A 26,288-nucleotide genomic window follows, 5' to 3' on the forward strand; every position below is an offset into this window, starting at 1 on the left:
TGACAAAAGGAGAAAAGTATATATAGATAGATATCTATATCTATATCTATATCTATATCTATATCTATATCTATATCTATATCTATAGATAGATATATATAGATATATCTTGATAAGAGCCCAAAAATCTGTCTTTGTGAATTTCAACAGCTATATCTGATTTCTTAAAGTTCTTGGTAAACTAATAATAGACGGATTACTTCTTAATACGATGTAAAACTACCTGGTTCATACTAACAGCCAATATATTATTTAACAGTGAAACGGAGTAATTCCTGCTATAATTTACATCAACCTCATAAATAAAATAAATACCTATAATAATATCCTCATGTAAACGTAATAAAGACATCTCTAGAAAATATTGCGGCTTTATTAAACTGCAAAAACAGTGTCCTTCCTAGGCACAAAGCAGAGCTGTAGGTGCCTCCCTTATTCCGACCCCCCAGGCCACTCTCTTCCAACTAGATTGCTGCCCCAGTCCCTTTAAACAAAACAAAATGAAAGAAAATTCTAGAGGCCCTAGTAATGATAGAAACAAGACAGATGAACAGCCCTTGGGCCACCACTGTTCCCATCACTAATGCCCAGCTCCTCCTGGAGGCGCTTCCCCCTCTTCTGCCCACAGGCTCAGGGTGCTGAGGAGGCTCTTTGCAGAAAGTCCCCTGGAGTCTGGTCCACCAGGACCCCAGGCCTCGTGTAGGACCTCCCCAAGCTGGGAGCGCACAGGCTGATCCAGGGCAGGACCAGGCAAGTGGGATGCACCGGGCTGTTATTTCACAGCTCAAGCATCACTGAGAGGGTCTGATGACTCAGCTAGCAATTTCTTGAGCCAACATCACCCGTGTAGTGAGGAAATGAGGCTAAGGGTGATCAGGATCAGCTGTGGGGCAGAATGCGGTAGAAATGCACCTCAAGCCGGCCTCTGCTGGACTCGAGAGATCCAGGGGCCATTTGGAACAAAGAGAAGCTTGCGATCCAAGAGTGCCAGAAACGTGTGCGTAACCCCGCTCCCCAGTCACCATCTGCTTGTGATTGCGGAGTCCCCAGAAGAATAGACGGGCGCCATCTGGTGGCTCTCCGTGAAGGTGTGCACAGAGTAGCGTGACCCCGGGAACTTAAATCACGTGGAGTACCAGCTCCCTGCCCCGCGGCGGCGTCGCTCAGCTCCCGGAACACCAGGGGGCGCCATTCTCGCCGAATCCAAACTGAAGTCGCCGCTTGGCGCGAAGCGGTGCGGTGGTCCTGCCTGTGTCGGCCTTTGAGGTAGGCACAACCCGGCGGAGGGGAGGGCCACACCTGAGCTGGTTCTTGAGTGAGGTGAGGAAGGGGAGCAAGGGCCTTCCGCACCAAGGGCATATGCCTGGGGCGAAGGTTGTAGAAGGGCTTGGCACAGAGCATAAGTGCCTGGGGAGCAGGTGGGAGGTGGGGAGGAAAAGGAGGATGGGAATAGCTGTGAAGGGTCCCCAGAGCCAGGGCGGGGAGCTTGGACTTGATCCTGGGCCAGGCATTTTAGATCCAGGTAGCGGGCGGATGGGCATTGTTAAGCCAGCTCCGTATTTTAAGAAAAATTGAATTGGAATGCTGTCAAGAGGTGCTTGTGCTCTCACCAGACCCCCACCACCCGTATACGCCGCTGCCCCAGCCCCCGAAGCATGTGGGTTTATGATGCTGTAAAGTCCCGGGGTGTCGCTTCTAGCACACCTAGGAACTGACAGGAAGGAGACATGCCCGCCAGTAGGAGGGGGCATGAGCCATCGAATCCTCCGCACTGGATGGTATGGGGTGAGGTGCTCCCCCCATCGTCATCATCACTACATGATGACATGAGATGCCCAGACTCTCAAGGAAAGGCTGCTGGTGGTCCGTAGCCGCCGGGGACACGGAGTCCTGCGGTCCTGCTTTCCTGTCCTTGCTTCAGATCAACCCTGGCTGGTCACGTCTATGTTAAGAACTGCCTCTTCCGGGGCGTCTGGACGGCTCAGTCCGTGAAGCATCTACCTTCGGCTCAGGCCAGGGTCCCAGGGTCCCGGGGTCCAGTTCTGCATCAGGCTCCTTGCCCCGTGGGAAGCCTGCTTCACCCTCTGCCGGCCACTCCCCCTGATTGTGCTTGCTGTCTCTCTGACAAATAAATAAAATCTTAAAAAAACAAAAATTGCCCCTTCTTCCCTGGCTCAGGATTTCATTCCCTTTGACTCTGTCTCCTCTCAGGAAAGCACTGGATGTTTTAGACGGATACCAGACCTCCCCCACGCAGGCACTCACACCACCGGCCTGCAGGCTCCAGGTGTGTAAGGGCCAAGGTGGCGGCAATGTGCCCAAGACCAGGGACCTTAGAAGGGGGAAGGAGCGCCATCTGGTGGCCATTTCTGCAACAGAGAACTGGAACACATTGCGTTCTTCTCTGTCCCAGGAACATAGAGGAACTATAAAAAAGCCGGAGAGGAGTGGAGTACCTAAGGGCCACATCAGACCAGAAACAACAAATTCAAAACATTCCTGCTTGGGGCGCCAGGGTGGCTCAGTCGGTTAAGTAACTGCCTTCGGATCAGATCATGATCCCAGGATCCTGAGATGGGGCTCCCTGCTCAGTGGGGAGCCGGCTTCTCCTCTGTTGTCCACCCTCCCCCCACTCATGCTCTGTCTCAAATAAATAAAATCTTTAAAAACAAAACAAAGCATTCCCTCTTCTGCCACAACTGACCTCGCCTCTGTTCCCCAGTCACACATACCCCTCTAATGTTATTCCTCTGTCTGAATGCCCTTCCCTCCCTCCTGGCAGGAACCTGCTCTTCCTTGGAGACCAGGCTCAAAGGGGATGGCTTCCATGTTCCAGTGTAGCTAAAGCCTTCCTCCTGTGCTCTCCCAAACCTAGCCAAACCAGTCCTGCACCCATGGCTGTGTGGGGTCATGCCTTGGCTCTGGAACTGTCTCCCACACCTGGCATGTGTGTGTGTTCCTTGAGGAGTGCTGAGTAGCTTCTTATCCCCTTGTTTGGTATCAGAGTGAGTCCTGTGGCTCAGATGCCCCGAGAGGCACTCGGAGGAAGGAGACCCCAAGTTTTCCTTGGTGTCCCCTTCTGATTTGACCACTGGGGGACAGAGAGGGCCCAGGAATGCTGACATGGGCCTTGAGCCTGAGTCCTGCACACCCCCAGCGTTGGCAGGGTGTGGTGTGGACGATCCTCTCTGAGTTCCCGACCACCATTGTTCGAGGTCTTCGTGAAGCTTCCTCCTGCTTTGACTCCACTTCAGATTAAGTGTGGGCTCTGTGGAGGCCTCTTATCTTCCAGGGTGCTGCCCTACCAGCAACTCCCTGCACCTCAAAATAGGGTGTCAGTGAAGCCTTCAGGGCTTCAGCTGGGTCTCCCGTGGGTCTGTTCTCCTCCTTCCCAAAGCTGCCTTTCCACCCGCGCTCCCACGCTTGTATTGGCCATCTCTCAACACGAGCCTGATTTGAGTGGGTAAAGTCTTGTGTGTGTCCCAAACACAGGCACGCGGGTCCTTCGTGTTGGCTTTACTGCTGACCACCACCAGGAGACAGACAGCAGGCAGGTCTGAAGGCCTTTTGAGGAAAGTACGGGGCCTGTGACCTCTCCCCACGCTACTTGCAAGAGGAGAAGATGCCACAGGGCTCAGATGTTTTCTTAATTAAGGATTGTAATATTTGGAATGGAATGTTTGTGTTTGCTGATCCTTGCAGTTGTCTCCCTGGCCAATGGTTTTGTCGCTTCTGAGAGAATTTGTTGTTTACAGGCCTGCCCTTCATCTTCACAAGAAATGTGAAAAGAAGTTCTTCAGCGAGAAGGAAAATGATACGGATTAGAAAATCAGATCTACATAAAGAACAGTGTTAGAGAAAAAATAAATGAAGGTAAAATAAAGGGTTTTTTTTTCTTATTCTTAACTGATCTAAGATAATTGTTTGAAGTTATCATCGCAGCCATGTACTTGGCACTAGTTGTGATACTTCTGAACTGGTGTAGAGTGATTTAAAAGTGGGCTTTGAGGCATTGTAACAAACTCTAGCAAACTCTAGGGTAACCACTAAAAGGAGTTTTTTCAAGAAATATAACTGATATGCTGAAAGGAGAAAAAAAAATTTTAAGTACTCAAAACCAGAAAAGGCAGAAAAATCAGGGAAGATAAGAAAGGAAAGCGGGGACTCAGATATCTGTGCATGGACGTTCCTGGCAACATCAGTTATGCACAATTGCCACAGGTGGAAACAACCCTTCCCACACAATCAATGTCCGTTGACGGATGCATGGATAAACAAAATGTGTATATCATTGTAATGGATTATTATTCAGCCTTAAAAAGGAATTAAATTCTCATGCATGCGACAATATGCTTAAAAATATTATGCTAAGTGAACCAGACACAAAAGATTGAATATCATGATTCCATTTCTTTTTTTTTTTTTTAAGATTTTATTTATCTGAGAGAGAGAGAGAGAGAGAGAGAGAGAGAACATGAGGAAGGGAAAGGGGCAGAGGGCATGACCTGAGCGGAAGGCAGACGCTGAACTGACGGAGCCACCAGGCGCCCCCTCATGATTCTGTTTCTGTAAGGTACCTGGAGTAGGCCAATTCCTAGAGACAAACAGTAGAATAGAGCCTCCCTGGGGCAAGGGCGAGGGGAGATGGGGAGTTATTGTTTAATGGGTACAGATTTTCTGTTTGGAATTGTGGAAAGTTCTAGAAATAGATAGTGGTGGTGGTTATATGACATTGAGAGTTTACTTAATGCCACTGAACTGTGCACATAAAAATGGTTAAAATGGTGGGGGAGGGGTGGCGCCTGGGTGGCACCTGGGTGGCTCAGTCAGTTAAGCGTGCAACTCTTGATCTCACCTCAGGTCACAATCTCAGAGTTGTGGGATCTAACCCGGCATCAGGCTCTGTGCTCAGCTCTGAGTCTGCTTGTCCCTCTCCCTCTGCTCCTCCCCACCCCCAACTCTAAAATAAATAAATAAATAAAATCTTTTAAAAAATGGTTAAAATGGTAAATTTTATGTTATGTATATTTTACTACAATAAAAAAAGAAATAAAGAACAAGTGTCGTGAATGAAAATGTTACAAACATGGTGGCTACTCGTCTAACTACATCAATAATCAACGTAAATGTGACTGGCCTAAATACACCAACTACAAAACGGAAACCGTCACAGTGAATTTAAAGAGACCCAGTTATATGTTGTGTATAAGAAATCCACTTTAAATAGGAAGACACAGACAGATGAACAGTAAAAGGATGGAGGAACTCCCTTCTACTCGCTAGATGGGATGCTGCCCAACTCGTGAATTATTTAGTAAAGCCGATTAGATCCTAAAAAAAAAAAAAAGTAAAAGGATGGAGAGAGACATACGACACGAACACTACTCAAAAGAAAGCTGTTAATTTTAGACAAAGCAGACTTCAGAACAGGAAAGTATCAGAGATAAAGAGGTCAGTGCTCCAGGAGGACAGAACAGTCCTTAAGCTGTGTGCACGTAACAACAGAGCGTTCAAATCCAGGAGACAAAAACTGACGGACCTGCGCTAAGACAGATTCACTGGTGTAGACTTCAGCCCTCTCTCTCCGAGACGGACAGATCCATCAGGCAGGAAATCGTAAGGATGTATCTGAACCGAGCAGCACCATCAATCAGCTGGCTCTAATGGACATTTATAGAGCACTTCATCCCAAACAGCAGACTACACACACATTCTTCTCGAATTCACATGTAGCATGCCCCAAGATAGACCATCCCTGGGCCGTAAAACACACTTCAACTGATTTAAAAGAATAGAAATCATACCAAGTTTGCTCTCAGACCAAATGAATAGAAACTAGAAATCCACAGCAGTAAAGTAACTGGAAAATCCCTAAATATTTGGATACATTAGTATATATTATAACCATTATATGGATATATTAATATAAGAATATATTAAACAGGGGCGCCTGGGGGGCTCAGTTGGTTAAGTGTCTGTCTTCAGCTCAGGTCATGGGTCCTGGGATCCTTAGGGTCCTGGCATCAAGCCCTACCTCCTGCTCCCTGCTCAGCAGGGAGTCTGCTTCTCCCTTTGCCCCTCCCCCTGCCTGTGCTCATGGTCTCTCTCTCAAATAATAAATAAGAATCTTTAAAAAAAAGGGAACATATTAGACAATTCACAAATAACATATGGGTTAAAGAAGTCTCAAAATAAGTCTTAAAATTGTAAAATATTTTTAACTAAATCAAAGTGCAATTTATCGAAATTTGTGAGACGCACTGAGAGCGGTACTTAAAGGGAAATTTTTTTAAAAAAGAAATTAAGAGCACTGAATGTACACACAGTATTGATACATGCTACACCATAGATGAGCCTTGAAAACATGCTAAATGAAAACAAACACAAAGTGCATATTTTGCATGATTCCATTCATATGAAATGACCATGATACACAAATCCATGGAGACAGAGTAGATTAGTGGCTTGCCTGAGGCTCAGGAACATTTCTCCTGGGGAGTAAATTTGGAGTTGCTGCTAAGTGGATTTCTTTTTGGAGTGATGAAAATGTTCTAAAATTGGGGCTTGGGGGAGCTGGCCGGCTCAGTCAGTAGGGCATGCGATGCTTGATCTTGAGGTTGTGAGTTCGAGCCCCATGCTGTGTGTAGAGATTACTTAAAAATAAAATCTTAAAAAAATAAATTAATTAAATTAAATGGGGGGTGCCTGACGGGTTCAGTCAGTAAAGCTTGAGACGCTTGATCTCAGGGCTGTGAGTTTGAGCTCCACGTTGGGCATAGAGATTACTAAAAAAAGAAAAGAAAAAGGAAACAACAACAAAAAAAATGTTCTAAAATTGATTGTGGTGATGGTTGCACAGCTCTGAATATACTAAAAGCCATGAATTGTACAAGCTAAATGAGCAAATTGTACAGTACGTGAATTCTGTCTCAATACAGCTGTTAACCAAAAACAGTAAATACGAAAGAAAAATCTCTAAGTAATCTAAAAAGTTATAAGCAATTAAAATGATTTTGAAATGCTAGACGGTAGAAACACAGATTAAATAGTAAAAACAACCAAAACAAATATTAAAACCATTCAAATCCAGGACTGACCTCTCCTTGAGAGGGCATATTGATCCAACAGCCTTTGATTCCACGGGGCAGGAAGGAGTTTTCTGGTACAAGATCACTATGGTCTGGGGCGCCTGGGTGGCACAGGGGTTAAGCTGCTGCCTTTGGCTCAGGTCGTGATCCTGGCGTTGTGGGATCGAGCCCCACATCAGGCTCCTCTGCTATGAGCCTGCTTCTTCCTCTCCCACTCCCCCTGCTTGTGTTTCCTCTCTCACTGGCTGTCTCTGTCTCTGTCAAATAAATAAATAAAATCTTTAAAAAAAAAAAAAAAAGATCACTATGGTCTGAATGTTTGTGTCCCCCAGAATTCATATGTTGAAATCCTACCGCCTGCACGGTGACAGTATTAGGAGGTGGGGCCTTTGGGGCTCATGAATGGGACTAGTGCCTTATAAGAGACACCACGGAGCCCCCTAGCGTCTTCCTCTATGTGAAGACACAGAGAGAAGACAGCTGTCTTTGAACTGAGAAGCAGGCCCTCACCAGGAGATGAATCTGCTTGCCCCAGGCATTTGGACTTCCCAGCCTCCAGCATGGTGGGAGATACATTCCTGTTGTTTCTAAGCTACCCAGTCCGAGGTATTTTGTTATACCAGCCTGAGCAGACCAAGACAAAGGTCAAGTACCATGCGACCAAGCTAAGGCTGTCCCAACACCCTGAAGCCTTCCAACCAAGGGGCAGCCGGCAGCCGGCAGCCTTTTTTCTGGAGAAGTCTGTGCACAGGAGGCCTACCCCGGATTGGGACACTCACCATGTTTTAAAGATGCATGGAATTGCACATCGAAATCTCCCGTGCCTCTCCCCCTCAAAAAAACACAAAATCCCATGTACCCCAATACGGGCTGGAGCAGAGCAGCAGCTGCCCGGGTCCGCAGCGATTCCAGCACCCCTATCCCCACGACTCCCTGACTCCCGGATGGCCAGTCTAACTGACTTCACCTGCCTGGCCGCTAAGCAAACCCCTGTCCCCCACCGAAGAAATCTAAGGGAAATGGGGGAGTCTGCTCCTCAACGTCCTCTTTGGTTTGAAAGAGAAAGAGGAGATCCCCTTATGGCTTCTTTTCGCCTTTAGAAAATGTCCTGCAGCTCTTGGCTACATTTAAAATGTGAATCCTACAAGAAAAGGCACCGCGGGGAGGGAGAGGCCGAGGGCAAAACCACCGCCTGGAAGGAGAACAAACGGAGATGGCGGAACTGCGTTGTCGGCGTCCAGCCCCCCGGGCCCCGACCGTCCTGCAGGAGAGGACGGCGGGGAGGACTGCGGAGGCGCTCGGTGGTGACCGTTGCGCTCCGGTTTCAGTTTGCAGCACGTGGCTTCGGAGGGGACTTTCCCGGCGGGGCAGGAAGCGCTGGCCGAGCAGCCGCCCAGCAGGGAGCCGGCAGCACGAAAGCGTCGAGCGCGGGAGCGCCGGCCGAGCCGCCCCCGCCGGAGCCGCCGCGCACCGGCCGGCCGGAGCCTCGGGACCTTCGCACACCGAGCCCTGAGGTCTGGCAAAGCGCAACGGCTGCCGTGCGGCGTGGACAAGGAAACGAAAGCTAGTGGTAGTGGAGCAGCTCTCCGAGCGGCGCGGAGCTCCTGCCTGAAGAAAGATGCCCCAAAATGGCCTTTCTGGGGGAGGACAAGGGGATCGCCGACATGAAATCAGCCAGCGCCACCCTTCCCAGGGACACACATTGCCACCCCACTTCCGGCCCTCAGCTAGGCACAGGGAGAGGGGTGCTTTCTTCCTTTTCTTTTCTTTTTTTTTTTTAGATTTTATTTATTTATTTGACAGAGAGAGAGAGCACGACCAGGGGAGCAGCAGGCAGAGGGAGAGGGAGAAGCAGACGCCCCACTGAGCAACGAGCCCAACGCAGGGCTCGATCCACGGACTCTGGGATCATGACCCGAGTCAAAGGCAGACGCTTCACCGACTGAGCCACGCAGGCACCGCGAGGGGTGCTTTCTTTCAAACAGATAATACAGTAAAAAGTAAAAGGTGGTAAAAATGGCACAGTGAGGTCCCTCTCGTCATCCCTCAGACACCCACGCCCTCTCCCCCAAAGGAACTATGTGGCTTTTGTTGTTTCCTTCCAGAGTAAGTTTATATGTATAAGCAAAATATATCATTTTCTTCTTTTTTGTGCGTGAAAAAGGCAGCGTGTTAGAACACAGCTCAGACGCTTGCTTTTTCACTTCTCAGGGTGTCTTGGAAACTTTCCACATCAGCATCTACCGAGTCGGTTTTCTGGTTGCACAGTATTCCTTTGTGTGGTGGCGACCATCTCTGTGTGGTGGCAACCATCTTTTTTTATCAATGTCGAGCCTCAAGGTTATTTCCAGCCTTCGTTACTACCAACAGCACTGCAGTGAAAAACCTCATACGTATGTAATTTCTTACACATGCACGGAAAGGTACATTCCCAGAAAAGAAAATGCCGGAAATATTTTGGTAGTTGTTGCCAGAGTGCCCTCCGTACAATTCCTGCCAACTTTACCCTCCATTTGCAATACAGGGCAGTGCAGCAGGCATGAAGGGAGGTGATTTCAGCCTCACTGTTCTGAGGAACTGCACAGAGGAAGGGGCCCCAGGGGGAAAGGGTGGCTCCTTCCTTCCAGAGCTCTTCCTCTATACCTTTATTGTTCGTGATGTGATCATTGAAGACGGGTCATTTGTTCCGTCTGTCTCCCCTCTTCTGGCCCATGAATGCCTCAGGAGCTAAGATTGGGCCTTAATCACCCTTGTACCTCCAGTGTCTGGCCCGGAGTAGGTGATCGATAAATGCTTATCAGATGAATGAACAAATTAATAAATTGGGCTAGTAGGTTCCATGAAGGAAAAGAATTGAAAACTATAGAATAAGCACTATGGCTCTAACAACCTTTAAAGACTTGATTCTCTGCAACGTGTGTGCGGGCAGAAGGGGATGGGGGCAGGTTGCCTTTTTTGCCTATATTTCTCTCCGGAGTTTAGCAATTAAATCTCAAAAACAAAAAGAGTCTGTGCCTTGCACAACTCTAGAGTATCTTGACTCCGCCCGCAGGCATCTCCACCCTTTGGGCCCAGCTTCACCGTAAGGCCAGAGTCCCAGGGGTGGCTTTGTGGTACCATATTTTCATGTAGCGTGGAAGCATTTCCTGAGAGCGGTGTAGTGCCAGGCACCGTGCTGGCTATCTGAGCTCCACCCTGGTGGGATTTCAGAGTGTTGGACCCCCACCTGTGGTGCACATTTGTTGCTTCCTCTACCCCCCAAGGACCCATCCCTCCTTATCCAGCAGAAGACTTTGCTGCTGGCCCCAGACTTCAAAGGTGGGTTCAGGAGCCAGAGAACAGCCAGTATCGTTTGGTCACACATCAGAGTGACTCTCAAGGCTGTTGCCTGCCCTTCTAGATCATATGCTTGCTCCTTCTGGCTTGACTGGGCTGGGAAGGAATGCACTGGAGCTGTTGCAGCCCCTCTTTATCACCACACAGGGAGAACTCACTGAGCCTAGAGCCTAGAGCCAGGGAGTGAGACTAAATCATGGGAGACTGAAATCACAGTCCCGACACTTATATCCAGCCATGGCTAAAGTAAGATCCAGTCCCTGGAATTTTCAGTTATGTGAGTCAATCAATTCTGTTGTTTGCTGAAACCTATGCATGCCAGGCTTCCAGTACGAGGCAAGCACGAACCCTACCCTGTGGCCCGTCTAAGTATAGACAACAGATCACAGGGGAAAGGTCATTTCACAAGGCTGCCCAGGCCCCGAGCATCCAGGTCTGGGTGTCTATAAGAGGCCCCCTGCAAAAATTTAGAGAAAGAATTCCTGGAATACATGGGTGGCACACCGCCACTAAAGAAAGCTGGCAAGGGGCATTCTGCCCTACACTGAGATACCACAGATGTGTGGGACACAGAACAGGTCAGACAAAAGCCACACCTAGGATCTAGGGCCTTTCAGTTTGGCCCAGGAGTGGGACTGGGGGTGGTCAGTTAACCCCCGCTACTGCAAAAGCTAATAACAAATGGCCGTTGTTGGGGCGCCTGGGTGGCACAGCGGTTAAGCGTCTGCCTTCGGCTCAGGGCGTGATTCTGGCGTTATGGGATCGAGCCCCACATCAGGCTCCTCCACTATGAGCCTGCTTCTTCCTCTCCCACTCCCCCTGCTTGTGTTCCCTCTCTTGCTGGCTGTCTCTATCTCTGTCAAATAAATAAATAAAATCTTTAAAAAAAAAAAAAAAAAAAAAACAAATGGCCGTTGTTGTTTTGTGTCACTACACAAAAGATGAGTGAACAATCTTCCTTCTCGTATCTGCTTTTCTTCCCTGATCTCCTGCCTTGCTTAAACCTAGTATCACTTCCTGTGATAAATATATATGCGATTTTTGTCCAGCGTTCCTGGTACACAGCAGCTAAAACCCTTGGGATCGCTAAAGTGATGAGTATCTTTTGTATGCTAATGAGCTGACTGGTGGATGGGGGTTCCTAGAAAGCTTCAGGATGGGGTTCAGAGAGTTTCTGGATTGGTGAGCACATTGAGGTGCCAGGAGGGTGAGCACCCAGAGAGGGCAGAGAAGCTCCATGTCACCACCCCCTCTTCACCCCCTAAAACCTGGTCCTATGCTCCTCTTCCATGCAGCTGTTCCTGAGTTGTATCCCTTATAATAAACTGGTAAATCTAAGCAAAGCATTTCCCTGAGTTCTGTGAAGCTTAGAGCAAATTACTGAACCTGGACAGGGGGTTGTGGAAACCCCCAATTTATAGCCAGTAGGTCGGGTACCCTTGAGAACCCAGACCTGCCATGGTGAGCGCCGTCTGGTGGGACTAGCCTTCGCCCTGTGAGATCGCACACTAGCGCCGGGTGGATGGTATCAGAACTGTATTGAAATGGTTGGTGTAAGGAAGACACCCCACACACTGGGTGTCAGAAGTATTGTGAGTAAAAACAGTTCACACGTCCCGTGCTCCCAAGCCAGAGGACCTGGAGGCATCCTGGCCGCCACCCTCTCCCTGCCCACCTTCCCACTAGCCCTGTCCCATCACTTGACAACGGTCGTGTATTGGTTTTCTTTATGACAAAAGTTAAGTTGGGGTGGGTTTTTTTGGAAATTGAAATATTTATTTTTAAAGCCCCCACAACACTGGAGTTTGCTTCACCTAGTAACAGTTTACAGGACTAATAAATCTAATGAATAAGCAATATAATTGCTATCCATGATGCAGCGGTGTTGTAAGGTTTCAAATAATCCATTTATACATTTGTTGCTTTTGCTTTTACAAAAATAATCATTCAACCCATGATATGAGTTGCAAAATTATGTCTAGACCTCTATACATTATAAACTGTAATTGCGTTTCAGTCGCATAGCAGGTGAAAATTTCAACCGAACCCATTCCTTCAAAATACAATGTGTTGGGCACCTGGGTGGCTCAGTTGGTTGGGCATCTGCTTTTGGCTCAGGTCATGATCCCAGGGTTCTAAGACCGAGCCCAGCATCGGGCTCCTTGCTCATCAGGGAGGCTGCTTGCGCTGTCTCTCTCTCTCTCTGTTAAATATGTAAAATCTTCAAAATACAATGCGTGAAAAGTAATTGTCACAATATAGGCACCGATGAAAAGAACTTTCTTGGCGTATGACATGACCGTGACTTTTTTAAGTGTCTGTGTTACTACAGAAAGAGAGGAGGTAATGGCCACTTTGACTAAAAACTGTATTATTCTTTACTTGAAGAATAACCTTCTTCTAATATTTGGCAATTATTCAGATTTTTAGAAATGACTTCTGTGCAATAACGAAACTGCAGATCCAAACAACAAAACACTAACTACCAAAACGAATTAGTATCAATAATTCTACAACTACCGAAGTGTAGCCCCAGTTCGGAACTTAGGCAGGCATAAAGAAAAAAGAAAAAGGTATTACCCATGTAACAGTACCATAAATATAACTGAAAATTAACCGTACAGTCTAATTAACTTTTATACGGGCACAGATCATCCTGTACTATGGTTATTTTCCTATGAACTAGAAAATGCTTATTTAAATACACTTTCAAAAATGAACACACGATGCCTATGTACTGGATAATTACGAAGAACAAAATTGTATAAATGGATATCTCACTACTATGATGAAAATATGCTGGTGTAAGTTACATTCATACCTGTTGATCAAGTATTTAAACACATGATGATCAGCTTTCGCTTAAGCTCCCCGAATCCAAGCGTATCATATGCAATATGAGTTGAAGATTTTAAAAATGAAGCCTGACGAATTCCTCCGGTATTGCCAAAAACCCATCCTTGGTTAATTAGTATTGCTTTAAATAAAAATGAAGTTGTTTTTAAGAGTAAAACTGTTTTGGGGGCGCCTGGGTGGCACAGCGGTTAAGCGTCTGCCTTCGGCTCAGGGCGTGATCCCGGCGTTACGGGATCGAGTCCCACATCAGGCTCTTCCGCTATGAGCCTGCTTCTTCCTCTCCCACTCCCCCTGCTTGTGTTCCCTCTCTCACTGGCTGTCTCTCTCTGTCGAATAAATAAATAAAATCTTAAAAAAAAAAAAAAGAGTAAAACTGTTTTGGTAAAGGAGTAAAGGAAACAGTGGCAGGAGGTCATCATCTCCTCTGCTCTCATTGATAAGCACTCAGTAGGTCCGCTGCTGTGGGGCACCGCTGGGGACTTACCAATAAAAACATACAGAGAAGCAACTATGTCAAGGAGACATTTGGCCTATAAATACCGGGAGCCTGCAAGGACTATCCAAGTGTTCAATCTGGGCAAGGCAACCCTTTGCTGATCTGAATAGCTCTCTGAAGGCCTTGGGGAGATGAAGGCGACTCTTTACCTCTTGTCGGTCAACACCTGCGCCATCATTCCCTAGCAACGAGCCCTAGCAACAGCGGACTCTTACTTCTGCCCTGGCAGCCGGATGTCAGCTCTCTGGCTGGATAAGCCATCTCTCCTGGGTACCGATTCCTGTAAGGGTACACCTTAACTCAATTTGGACTTTATTCTTTTCAGCTCGCCTTGCCTGGAACAATAGTGTGATTAATCTACCATTGGTTTGTATGCTATTGGCTTGTGAAAGTCCCACAGTGTTAAATAAATGGCTGGCAAAGACAAGCTCAGTCTGAGTATTAGTTTGCCTCAAATAAAACAGCAGGTTGTCCTGCTTCAGCCTCCCCAAAACTTCTCATCTTCACTCCACTTTTCATTCAGTCCTTCATTCTCTCAGTCGCAGGTATTACTAATCCCCTTCTCCATGCCAAGTTTTTTGCTAGTGCTTTGGAGACCCAAAGGTTTTTTTTAAAGATTTTATTTATTTATTTGAGAGAGAGTGAATGAGAGAGAGAGAGAGAGAGAGAGAGTGAGCACAAGCAGGGGGAGCGGCAGAGGCAGAGGGAGAAGCAGACTCCCCACTGAGCAGGGAGCCCGATGGGGGACTCCATCCCAGGACCCTGGGATCATGACCTGAGCCAAAGGCAGACACTTAACTGACTGAGCCACCCAGGCACCCTGAGGAGACCCAAAGATTAGTGAGACCTAACTTCTAAGGAAATCACTGACATGTACTGATAATTCAGAAACCCAAATACAATCATAAAGCAATGGGATTCGCACAGAAAAAACAAAGAGCCTTAGAGAGCCCAGAGTAGAGGTCCTTGACCCAGCTGGGGGCGGTAGGATGTGGAGTGGGAGTGTCTGTAAGTTTTTCTTGGGGGAGGGAGGATTGATGCCTGAGTTTTAAAAATTTGAAGACTGCCAAGAGGAGAGAAAGAAACATAGCAAGCAGAGGGGACGGCTGAGAGGTGGGGGGCAGCATGGTCTAAATCCACTCCTGGGCTGAATCCAGGCTCCTGTCACTTCTCACCTGGATGAGAGATGATTGAGGGCTCTCCCCCCATTCCCCCGTGACCGCCAGAAAATCTGAGGCTCAGACGTGGCTTCCTGTCCCACTTGCCTGCAGCCCTCTGCTGGTTCCCCTTCCTGGTCCGCAGTCTCTCAGCTTCTCCTCTGTTCACAAACTTCTTAGGGTGACTTTGACAGTATTTCGCATCTCTGAACCTTCATCTCTGCTCTTCTGTCTGCCTGGAATTTCCTGCCCTGCTGGGGTTGATGTGGCGAACTCCTATTCATCCTTCAGAGTGACTCAGATGTGACTCAGGTGTGACCTATTGCACAAAGATCCCCTCCCACTTGCACTCCCCTGTGGGCACACACATTCCGGAGCTGTGCACTTCACCCACTAACTAGTCTGCTGCTTGTTCCACTGCGGGGACACAGACCTGTTCCCCGATCGCCCCAGGGCTGGCCTGCAGCCCACCTTCAGCTCCTGGCTCAGGCCAAAGTGATCTAATGACCCGGAAAGCAGAAGCTGCTACAACATTCTGGTGACCCTTCAGACCTGGAAGGAGCCCGACGATAGGGTTGCTGACCAGGGAAGGCCTGGGCTGAGCCTGCTGCGTCTGTCCCCAACTCTGCCTCAGACCCTGGCTTCCAGATGCAGCGTCATGCTTCCCAGCCAAGGCTCTGACCTGGCCTTTCCACCAAACCAGCCTCCCCTTTGTCCATGGTTCCATCTAGACTCCCGCTTATAACCATGAGATTCTGCAGCTTAGAAGCAATGAGTAGTGGTGATTGTGTGGCTGTTACGATTGTGAAGTTGTTACATTTTCTGTAGAATACAAGTTTACACACACTTATGAATAAGACCAGTAAAGCTCAATTTTAAAAAAAATCCCAAATTATTTTTTTATTTGGGGTGGGGAGGGCAGCGGGAGAGGAAGAGAGAGAATCTCAAGCAAGCTCCATGCCCACCCAGCGTGGAGCCAGACAGGGGTTCAGTCTCACAACCCTGAGATCATGACCTGAGGTGAAATCAAGAGTCGGAGGCTTAACAGACGGAGCCATGCAGGCACCACAATCGAATTCTATTTTACTTACAAAACTAAGGCTCTTTCAGGGCACAACATTCAAGCAATAAGTTAGGGAAAAAAGTACCCATCTGCCCCAGCCTCCCACTTCCTCAATCCCAGTCACTCTGTGTGTTACTGTTAACGGTTGGGTGTGTCATTTTAAGACTCTTTTTTGGGGCCTGGACAAGTGTATGTGTAATTTTGCCCTCCTCCTTCCTAAAAATATACTTACATATATGTATTTAAAGAACTTGATGGACGTCTTTGTCAATACACATAATTCTATTTGATCCTTTCATAGCCACATAGAAGGAGTTCATTATATCAGAGGTCAGCAAACCATGGCCTGCAGGCCAAAGATGGCCCAACACCTAAATAAAACTTGACTGGAACACAGCCACGCCCAATTACTTATGTATGGTCTCTGGCTGCTTTTGCACTACGACGGCTGAGCTGAATGGTTTCATCAGAGACTCTGTAGCCCGCAAAGCCTAAAACCCTCCTATCCGGCCCTTTATAGAAAACGTGCGCCAACCCCTGCGATATATGGCTGTACCTGGCTTTCTTTAACCAGCCCCCTATTAATAACGTTTTCATTGTTGTCCTTTGCTCAGTGTTACCAACAATCCCACCAGTAATACTTTTTTTGTCGGCATGACGCAGTGGATTACCACCATTGGTATCAGTGAGAACCTGACCCATTGTGAACTCAATGTGTCCACAGAGAAATATTACCTTTAAATAAGGTCTTCAAGGGGCTCCTGGCTGGCTCAGTCTGTAGAGCATGCAACTCTTGATCTCAGGGTGGTGAGTTCGAGCTCCAGGTTGGGAGTGGAGCCTACTAAATTAATTAATTAATTAAAATAAAATAAAATGGGTCTTCAAGTCAACAGACCAGGTGTCTGAAGGGGGGACTCTGGGATTGGTTGTCAAAGTCATGCAAGCAAAGGGCTATACAGAGAGTGCTTATCTTCGTGATAAAGAACCAGAACGGTGGGCCACCTGGGTGGCTCAGTCAGTTAAGCATCTGCCTTTGGCTCGGGTCATGATCCCAGGGTGTTGGCATCGAGCCCTGCGTTGGGCTCCTTGCCGCGTAAGACCCTGCTTCTCCCTCTGCCTGCTGCTCCCCCTGCTTGTGAATAAACCTAAAAGATGGACTCATACAATACGTCTGTGGCCTTTTGTGTCTATTATTTCCTGGAGCATGATGTTTTCGAGGCTTACCCATGTTGTAGCCTGTATCGGGGCTTCACTCCTTTTTCTGGCTGAATACTGTTCCGTGTATGGCTAGGGCACATTTTACTTACCCCTCTGTCGGGGGAAGGGCACCTGTGTTGTTTCCACGTTTTGGTTATTACGAATAATGCTACCATGAACATTCGTGTCAAGTGTCTGTGTGGACACACTTTCCTTTCTCCTCAGTACACACCTAGGGGTAGCGGTGCTGGGTCGTATGGTAAGTAACTCTAGGTTTATGTTTTTAGGGAACTACTCAATTGTTTCCACAGTGGCTGCACTATTTTATCTTCCTACCATGAACGTTTGAGAGTGCCCGTGTCCACTCGTCCTTGTCAACACTGGTTATTGTCCATCGTTTTATGATAGCTGTCCTACTGGGTGCAAAGCTATACCTCATTGCGGCTTTGATTTGTACTTTTCTACTAATGATGTTGAGCATCTTTTCACCTGTATATCTCCTTTTGAGAAATGTCTGAAATAATATATGACTTTAACCCTATACCATAACCATATTCCCTAGTACAGTGCGTGGGTTCTGATAATTGCTTACTTAAGTTACCAGCAGTGGTTAGAGTGGAGGGGACAGGAATGCTATCCTATTCCTTGAAGGAATGCTGTGTGGGTTGATGTTTTTCCTCCAAGTGGCTTTTCTCAGCTGTCAGGTGGCATATTACTAAGGGGATTAAATTGGGAGTATTAAATATGAACAGCATGATATTCAGTGGCTCACGCCGGTTCGGCAGTACTGGTTATTTAAGGTCTGCATCTGTTCTGATTGGCCGATGCCCATGCCATGATGTTTATTTAGCATTTGGAATACTGCGTGTACGTACTGAATATTCAGCCTGTGTGTCTTGCATACAGTTGGTAATTGTTAATTTCTTTCTTTCCCTCCTTTTTTGGGGCTCCCTTATGGCCTGCCACCATCAAGAGTAGGCCATCGATTGCTAGTATGTACATTTTATTGCCACCTCACCCTGGACCCAAGAATGTGCTTTGTGGTTTTTTTTTTCTTTGGTTGGTTTTTTAAAATATTTAATGAATTTATTTGAGAGAGAGAGAGAGAGCACAAGCAGGGGGAGCGGCAGAGGCAGAGGAAGAAGCAGGCTCCCCACTGAGCAGGGAGCCCGATGCAGGGCTTGATCCCAAGACCCTGAGATCATGACCTGAGCCAAAGGCAGATGCTTAACCGACTGAGCCACCCAGGTGCCCCAATTTATTATTATTATTTTTAATAATCTCTACACCCTGTGTGGGGCTTGAACTCACGACCCCAAGGTCAAGATTCACATGCTCTTCTGACTGAGCCAGCCAGGTGCCCCTGTATGATTCCATTTTTAATAAAATGTTCAGAAGAGAGAAATGCAGAGACTGAAAGTAAATTAGTGGTGGCCAGGGGTAGGGGGGAGGGGGAATGAGGAGTTCTTGCAAATAGATCCAGGATGATGAAATTTTTTAGAATCTGATAATGGGGATGGTTGCACAACTCTGTGAATATACTAAAAACTGCTTCCGAATATACTAGAAACACCATTCTGAAGGGTGAATTATATGGTATGTGAATAAAATCCTTTTAACACTTACACACTGTTATACCAGCGAACCATGTTGATCAGTGATTTGCTTTAACATTTCATCCCAAAGCTCTCCCTGTATGAAAGAGAACATTTGCTTCATTTGTTAAATTTTGGCACATCTCACCTAGGCCCTCATTCCAGCTAATCCTGCTAGTTGCTTTTTGAAACCAAGTGCTCTGCTCAGCCCTGCTACTAAAGGGACTGCTTCAGACTGTGGTTCTCCCCTAGGCCTTGCAGGCCCCGCACCACCCTTCAGACCAAGCTCGCTGGTTTTCTTTCTGCACACGGTGCCTTGCTCAGCAAACTGCCACCCTTATGGGGAAGTGCCACTTCAGGATGGGAAGGAAGAAAGAGAGAGAAAGAGAGAAGTGAGGGAGGGGAGGTGGGAGGCAGAGAAGGAAGGTCCCAGATCACTAGAGGCCAAATCTTGCTCTTGACTCCTTTATTTCATTGGTTTGATAGTATCTTTTATTTTCCTTCTCTGTCCTTCCCTCCTTGAATTCATTCATCTGTTCATTCTTTTTTCTTTTTTTTTTTTTAAAGATTTTATTTATTTATTTGACAGAGATAGAGACAGCCAGCGAGAGAGGGAACACAAGCAGGGGGAGTGGGAGAGGAAGAAGCAGGCTCATAGTGGAGGAGCCTGATGTGGGGCTCGATCCCATCACGCCGGGATCACGCCCTGAGCCGAAGGCAGATGCTTAACCGCTGTGCCACCCAGGCGCCCCGATTCTTTTTTTCATACATTATTCTTATGGACCAGGCACGGAACCAGGCCCTGAGGAAGCCACATCATTTCTCTTTCAGATTTGTTCTTCCCTTCGGTAGAGCTCCTCTCCCTCCTCTATTCCCAGCTGACATTCTAGCTGACTTTCCCCAGTGGCCACGTGGCCTCGATGGCAGAAGTTCTCTGTTCTTGGAGTTTGTCAGCTTCTGGCAACCTGAAGCCCACTCTTGTATTTTCCTATTTCAAAGCCTGTGCACACTGAAGTCCAATTCCCGGCCTGGGAGATGCCTAGAGCCCACAGTTCATTCATCATAAAAGGAGCAAGTAGGTTCTAGACCTTCTCTAAGTTACCAGCTCTTCATGCTTTGCCAGGTCATTAGGGAAGAGCAGTTAGCAAGCCTCAGTCTTCGTTTGGGTGGAGGGTGACTTGTAGAGAGGAGAAGGAGAGATGGCTTCTTAGGGGCACCAGATTGGATAAAAGGGATCATTGGGTCACAGACTGCGAGTAAAGGCAAAGGAATAAATCAATAGAACAACAGTCCTAGTTCACAAAAGGTCAAGGTGAATCCTACATGACAATTACACGGAGCATGGTTTGAGGCAACATGGGAGGAGTCAGGGGGTGTCCATTAACCTTTAAAGTATGGCTTACTATGTTTAGCTGTTATGTATGCCCTCCTCTTTGGAGAACAGACCTTGTCTACTTTAATTATAGGGTGATGGCAACAACAACAACAACAACAACACTTAGACAGGCTCACTCTAGGCCAGACTCTAAGTGAATAAACTTTACTGGCTGGGGGTAGGCACTCTTTATACTTGTAGACCAGTGGTCCCTGAGGTTTCCCCATGAGAGTTCTGAAGAGCTGGCCCCAACATTGGGATGGTGGGCAGCAGTGGCACAGTGAGAGAGCACAGGGCTCCAGGTTGAAAAGAATCAAAAGAAAACTCAGAAGCCAGAGGCACCTGGGTGGCTCAGTCAGTTAAGCCTCTGTCTTTGGCTCAGGTCATGATCTCGGGGTCCTAGGATCGAGTCCTGCTTTGGGCTGTCCGCTCAACGGGGAGTCTGCTTCTCCCTTTCACTCTCCCTCTGTTGTCTCTCTCTCTCTGTCTCTCAAATAAATAAAATCTTAAAAAAAAAAAAAAAAAAAGGAAACTCAGAAGCCTGATAGAGGACAGCCCGGGTCAGTGTCCAGTAACAGGAACAAGGTGAATCTCAAAATCAGGAACCAGGTTGCACAGACTGGGATTGGAAAAGAAGTCAGAGTGGGAGGTGGGTTCCGCAAAGGGGACCGTGTTCAGCACCCCATAGAGGGGCTGGTGCTACAACACCTAAACCCAATAAAGCATGATAAATTTAATTGGGTCTACATCAAGAGTTCTTGGGGCTGCACATCAAGTAAGATGGGGCCAGAGGAATGTGGGCTGAGGCACAGAATGGCCCTGGAGTTCCAGGATGACGCTGGTATGGATTTCCTTTTTTTTTTTTTTTTAAAGATTTATTTATTTGACAGAGAGACAGCCAGCGAGAGAGGGAATATAAGCAGGGGAAGTGGGAGAGGAAGAAGCAGGCTCCCAGCAGAGGAGCCTGATGTGGGGCTCAATCCCACAACGCCAGGATCCCGCCCTGAGCCGAAGGCAGACACCCAACGACTGAGCCACCCAGGCGCCCCTGGTATGGATTTCCAAGCCTGTTTTCCAATTGGTTCTGATAGGGCAGTGCCTGGGAGAGCAGGGACAGGAATCAGGGCTCCGGGTGGTGCTCAGAGTCAAAGATCCAGTCCACAGGGAGGGCAGGGAAGAGAGCAAGACACTGCAGTAGGACCCCCCCCCCACAAAAAGCCAAGCCAAGGATGGAGATCATAGGCAAGGGCAAGCAATAATTTCAGAAACAACGTGTAGGCTCAGTGGGTGTCCCTGGGCCAGAGACTCCTGAGCCCAGAGTATAAAGCAAACACATGGAAATGGCAATATAGGAGCTCAGGAATCAGCCCAGGGCTGGCAGAGCCATGTCTGCTCCCCACATGCTTCAGGGAATGAAGGGGGGCGAATGGGCTGCAGAACAGGTGCGGAGGGAGCCTCTCCAAAGTGGCAGTCTGAAGGGGCTAGGGAGAGACTGAAAATCAGGGGGTGGGACAAGAACTAGAGATGTCAGGATAGGGCAAGTGCATCCAGAATGGAGAGAGGAGACAGTCCTGGAGAAACTCCCCTGTGCCACTTGGAGCAGGTCAACCATGGTTTTATGCCCAGCTGGGAAGAGGGTACTAATGAGGGCATCACTCCAGTTCGGACAGAGGCTGGCTCCTCTCTCCCTCCTCACTCAACCGCACAACCCGGCCCGAGGCTGCTCCCAGACTCCCCACCATTTGGGACTGGTTCAAGAAGTGGATTTGGGGAGCGCAGCAGTGGGCCAGCTGTAAGCCAACAATTCTGGAGCTCTCCCTGTGGCCAAAAGCAGTTCTAACCATGACCCTTTAGTTACAGTTCATCTTTCCAGATGCCAGTCTTTCTTCCTTAAATGAAGTTCTCCTTTTATAATTGTTTATCAACCACAACCTCTACAAGTGCCCAAATGACAAGTTTCAGACAAAATGACAAGTATCCATTAGTAAGGTAGTCATTGCATGCATATTACACACACACACACACACAAAAGGCTAGGCTGGGTTTTTTCCATTCTCGGGAGGAAAAAAACCCCATCATCCATGCTTGTTGAGCACTGTGGGAGTGGGGCACTTTGTGTATATGCTGTTCTTGGTTCAATTGATTTGTAGTTTTAAGTCATGTGGGGTTGTTTGTTACTTCAACATAGTTTACTGAGCCTGATTCATATGAGAGTATAGGGGAAGGAGACCAGGACAGGCTTCACAGAGAAGCCAGGAGAGAACAGGGAAAAGGCACCCTAGAGAGGGGATGGGGGCGCAGTTCCAGAGCTGCACGGGCCACTGACGTGATCTGTGGTCTGCTGTGGCTGGTGTGCAGGACACGGAGGGAAGAGGGAGAAGGAAGCGACCAGGCTGAAGTAGAAGAACATGGCCGGGTCGTGACAAATCTCGAAGACTCCACTTGGGAGTTGCAGAAAATAAGGAGCCAACGAAGGGGTCTGGGGGAGTAAAACCCTACTGGGATTTGTATTTTAGAAACACGTCTAGCCGCGGAATCAAAAGAGCAGAATGGGAAAAAGACCAGAGGCTTTCTGGAGCCTTTCTGGAGCTTTCTAGCGCTTTTTCCATTGACCAGTTAGGAGGTAATTACTACAAGTTGGGAGTAATGAAGGCCTAAACCAGAGGTTGACAACCCTTTTCTGTATAGGGCCGGATGGTAAATACAGGCCTCTGGTTGCCACATCCTCTCTGTCATAGCTACGCAATTCTGTCCTTGTAGCACAAAAGCAGCCATAGACAGCATGTAACAAAAACATGTGTTCCAATAAAATTTTATTTACAAAGAGGGCGGCGGGGCCACCTTGGCCCGGGGTTGCAGTCTGCCTACCCTTGACCTAAATAACAGGACAGCTACGGTGGATTGAGGCCATGTACCAGGCACTTTACAGACATTGCTGATTCTCACAACTTTGCAGGGAGGTATTATCAGCTCCATGGTACAGATAAGGAAACTGAGGCTGAGAGATGTTCGGTAACTTGGCCAAGGTCTTGTGATGGTGCGTGGCAAAGCTGGGATTCAAACTCAGGTCTGACTCTAGAGCTCATGCTCGTTTGTGAGTTCATGCCACCTCGTGCAGGTGGTCAAGAAGGAAGAAAGAGGGACGCCTGGGTGGCACAGCGGTTGGGCGTCTGCCTTTGGCTCAGGGCGTGATCCCAGCATTATGGGATCGAGCCCCACATCAGGCTCCTCCACTATGAGCCTGCTTCTTCCTCTCCCACTCCCCCTGCTTGTGTTCCCTCTCTCGCCGGCTGTCTCTATCTCTGTCAAATAAATAAATAAAATCTTTAAAAAAAAAAAGAAGGAAGAAAGAGAGGGATATACAGGACTGTCAATTCTGAGGGCCCCGGGAGCGTTCTCTCATTCACTCAGTCATTCATTCACTCATCTATTCATTCCTTCAACAAATACTTTGCTTCTGCTGTGTGTGAAGTACTGGGGAGTCACAGATGAGTGACAAATGATTCCCATCCCTGAATAGCTCAGTCTAGCATTTAGACCTATAACTGGGTATGGGGGATGAAGGAAAAAATGTGATTAATAAGAACAAGGAAGTAAAACATCAAAGTTGCTCTCATACCTGCCTCCTTCTTTCCTTTACACATCCAGAGAGAACCCTCTGATCCTCTGGGATCAGACACCCGATCCTTTTACCCTCTAGCATGAACGCGAAGACGACTTTACTGTGCAACTATTGAAGTTGAAGCTTCTGGGTCCCTGGCTTCCTGAGACAGGCCCTTCTAATGCCCTGTGTCTAATTTTGTATTTCTTTCTTCAGAGTTGCCCCTCGGAAATATGTAAGCCTCAGGCACCCAAAGGCGGATCTGCCCTTGAGTGAATGTTTTCCAGAGCCAGATCTGTTAAATGCCCTTTGTAGGAATTACCTAGGGGCTAAAGATCTTGGGTTTTGGCTCTTGAGGTTTCTCTCAGGGGAACTAAGAACCTGGGGGGGGGGTGTCCTCAAAGTCACAAGTGTGGCCAATCCAGAGTCTGTTCCCATTATGTCCACTCTCCTCCGTTACCACCAGCGGCCCTGCTCCCTCTTCCTTCCAAGTCAGCCCAGAGCCCTAAGGTCTCTCTGACTCAAGCTCTTTGGAATTCAAGGCTCCAAGAATCCCCTCAGCAACCTCTCAGGGGGCCATCAGGGCAGGAAAGGACACCTGCAGTCCTGAGGGGGTGGGGGTGAGCCGAGGCAGTGCAGTAATGAAGAGCCACTGGAGGCTGGCCAGTCTCCACTGCTGGGCTTCCCAGGGCAGGGCTAGCGTGTCGAGCCCAACAGCAGACCCAGCTCTATAGCCATCTGTCCACCGGAGGCCACACTCCGGGAAACGGGCCGTTTCACATTCACCCAGGTCACAGGTGACTCAAAACTAGAATGCTCTTAGTGTGAGCACAGGAGGGCTAGCCCTTTGCAAAATGATTGGCTCTGCTCACTTGCTCCGAGTCCTGCGCCTTGCCAGGCAAATCCGCAAAGCCTACCAAATTATAGGCTGGAAACTGGGTGAGTGAGCGAGAACAATGCTGTGACTCCTGTAAGAGCAGGTACTGTGTGTTGGCCCACTGTCATGTCCCTGGCAGCCAGTCCAGCCCCTGGCCCATGATGGGAGGTGCTCGATAACGTCTCCGATTAAACAAAGGGGGTTAGCTGTTCTTAGGAGCTATCACGATTTCTCCTAAGATGAATTGCCACTGTTGTGGACCAGTTCTCTCAATGAACAGCACTAGCCAATAGCATCAGAGCATCTCTGTCCTTGGGTAGTGTGGGAGATACCCTGTAATTTCTCCAGGCAAGTCACACACAAGCCTTCTGTTAGGACTCGTTGCCTCCCAAGCCCCCACCTTAACTGTTACATTCCAGGGCTCTTTTCCAGAGTACGTTTTTACTCCTTAATGGGTTTGGGGGAGACTTGGGTGACACACTCTGAATAGATGCCGCTGGCTGTAGGGGCTTGTTCATATAAATTCGTGTTGATTCTACTCAGTTCACTTCACTTCAAGTTTGAAACAGGACTTCAACCACCTCCATTTTGACCTCAAACTTTCTAATTTAAGTTCTTCTTTCCAGCTTATCTCTTAACTCAGGCAAAAGACCCTGAGGGCAAAGCATCCCCTGATGGGAACCAAAACTACCCCCTCAAGCAAAAGGACTGTCCTGAGCCAGCAAGACCCCACCTGTGATTGAGCCCAAGACAATGACTTGACATTCACTGCCCACCTGCAAGTACCCACCGACCTTCCCTTATGTAGACCTGGGAGTATTTTCAGCACTTTGGAGATGGTCTTTGAGACAGAGTCCTCGGTCTTCCTGGTGTTGGCCTCACGGAAATAAATCCCTTTGTTTCACCACTCCTCAGCTTCTCTGCCTTTGGATTTTGTCAGCGGTGAGTGGCCAAGCCTGGTCTGGACCCCTGGAGCCAGGTGCCCTTGAACCCCTATGGCCCAGCTACACTTTGACTTTCCTTAAAACAACCAATCCTACGTACGCCCCGTTCTTCCCAGGATCTCTCTATGTGGGCATGTGAGGTTAAGTTTGCGTAGGATTTTTAGACATAGTCAAAGCAGGAAATAATTTCATGAAGAATTCAGAGACTTAGGGAGGAGAAACACATGTTGGTGTAGGGAAGTTGCAGGTCTGGGGGTCAGGACACCTGAGCTCGGGATCTAGACACATTATTCATTGCACAAATGAATTTCACGAAACCCAAGCCCTCTCTCATAGCCTACCTAGGGCAGGGCTGTACTAGAAGCATGGAAATGAAGAGACACTCCCTCCCAAGGGGAAGGGGATGGTTTAATTTCAACAATGGGACAGTTGCAAAATGAATTGGGAGCACTTGGAGGGGAGGTGATTCTCCGAGTTTATGGCCCCACTGGGATTCCCCATGGGTGTTCTTTCAAATGTAGATCTTGGGCCCCACCCCTTGGAAATTCTAACTCAGTCAGAGAGTGTTCAGGGGCTCAGAAAGCTTAACAAGCCCCCCCTCCCCCCAGGTAATTCTATGGGATGCAGCCCCAGCCCACTTGAAGGAAGAGGTCAGGAAATGGGTCACAAGGGCAGAGATGTACAGCTGATTTTTAAAGGAAGG

At 48.0% G+C, this 26,288-nt stretch overlaps 1 long non-coding RNA gene across 1 annotated transcript; it reads left to right on the forward strand.

The window, feature by feature from the left end:
- The first annotated feature begins 863 nt into the window (after nt 1-863).
- LOC130543160 (uncharacterized) lies at nt 864-25,541 on the forward strand. The gene is made up of 3 exons (XR_008958288.1): nt 864-1,266; nt 3,756-3,873; nt 25,268-25,541. It is a non-coding gene; the product is annotated as an uncharacterized LOC130543160 (long non-coding RNA).
- The last annotated feature ends 747 nt before the right edge of the window (nt 25,542-26,288 follow it).

The sequence above is a fragment of the Ursus arctos genome, unplaced genomic scaffold (genome assembly GCF_023065955.2).
Source record: "Ursus arctos isolate Adak ecotype North America unplaced genomic scaffold, UrsArc2.0 scaffold_8, whole genome shotgun sequence".
Lineage (NCBI taxonomy): Eukaryota > Metazoa > Chordata > Mammalia > Carnivora > Ursidae > Ursus > Ursus arctos.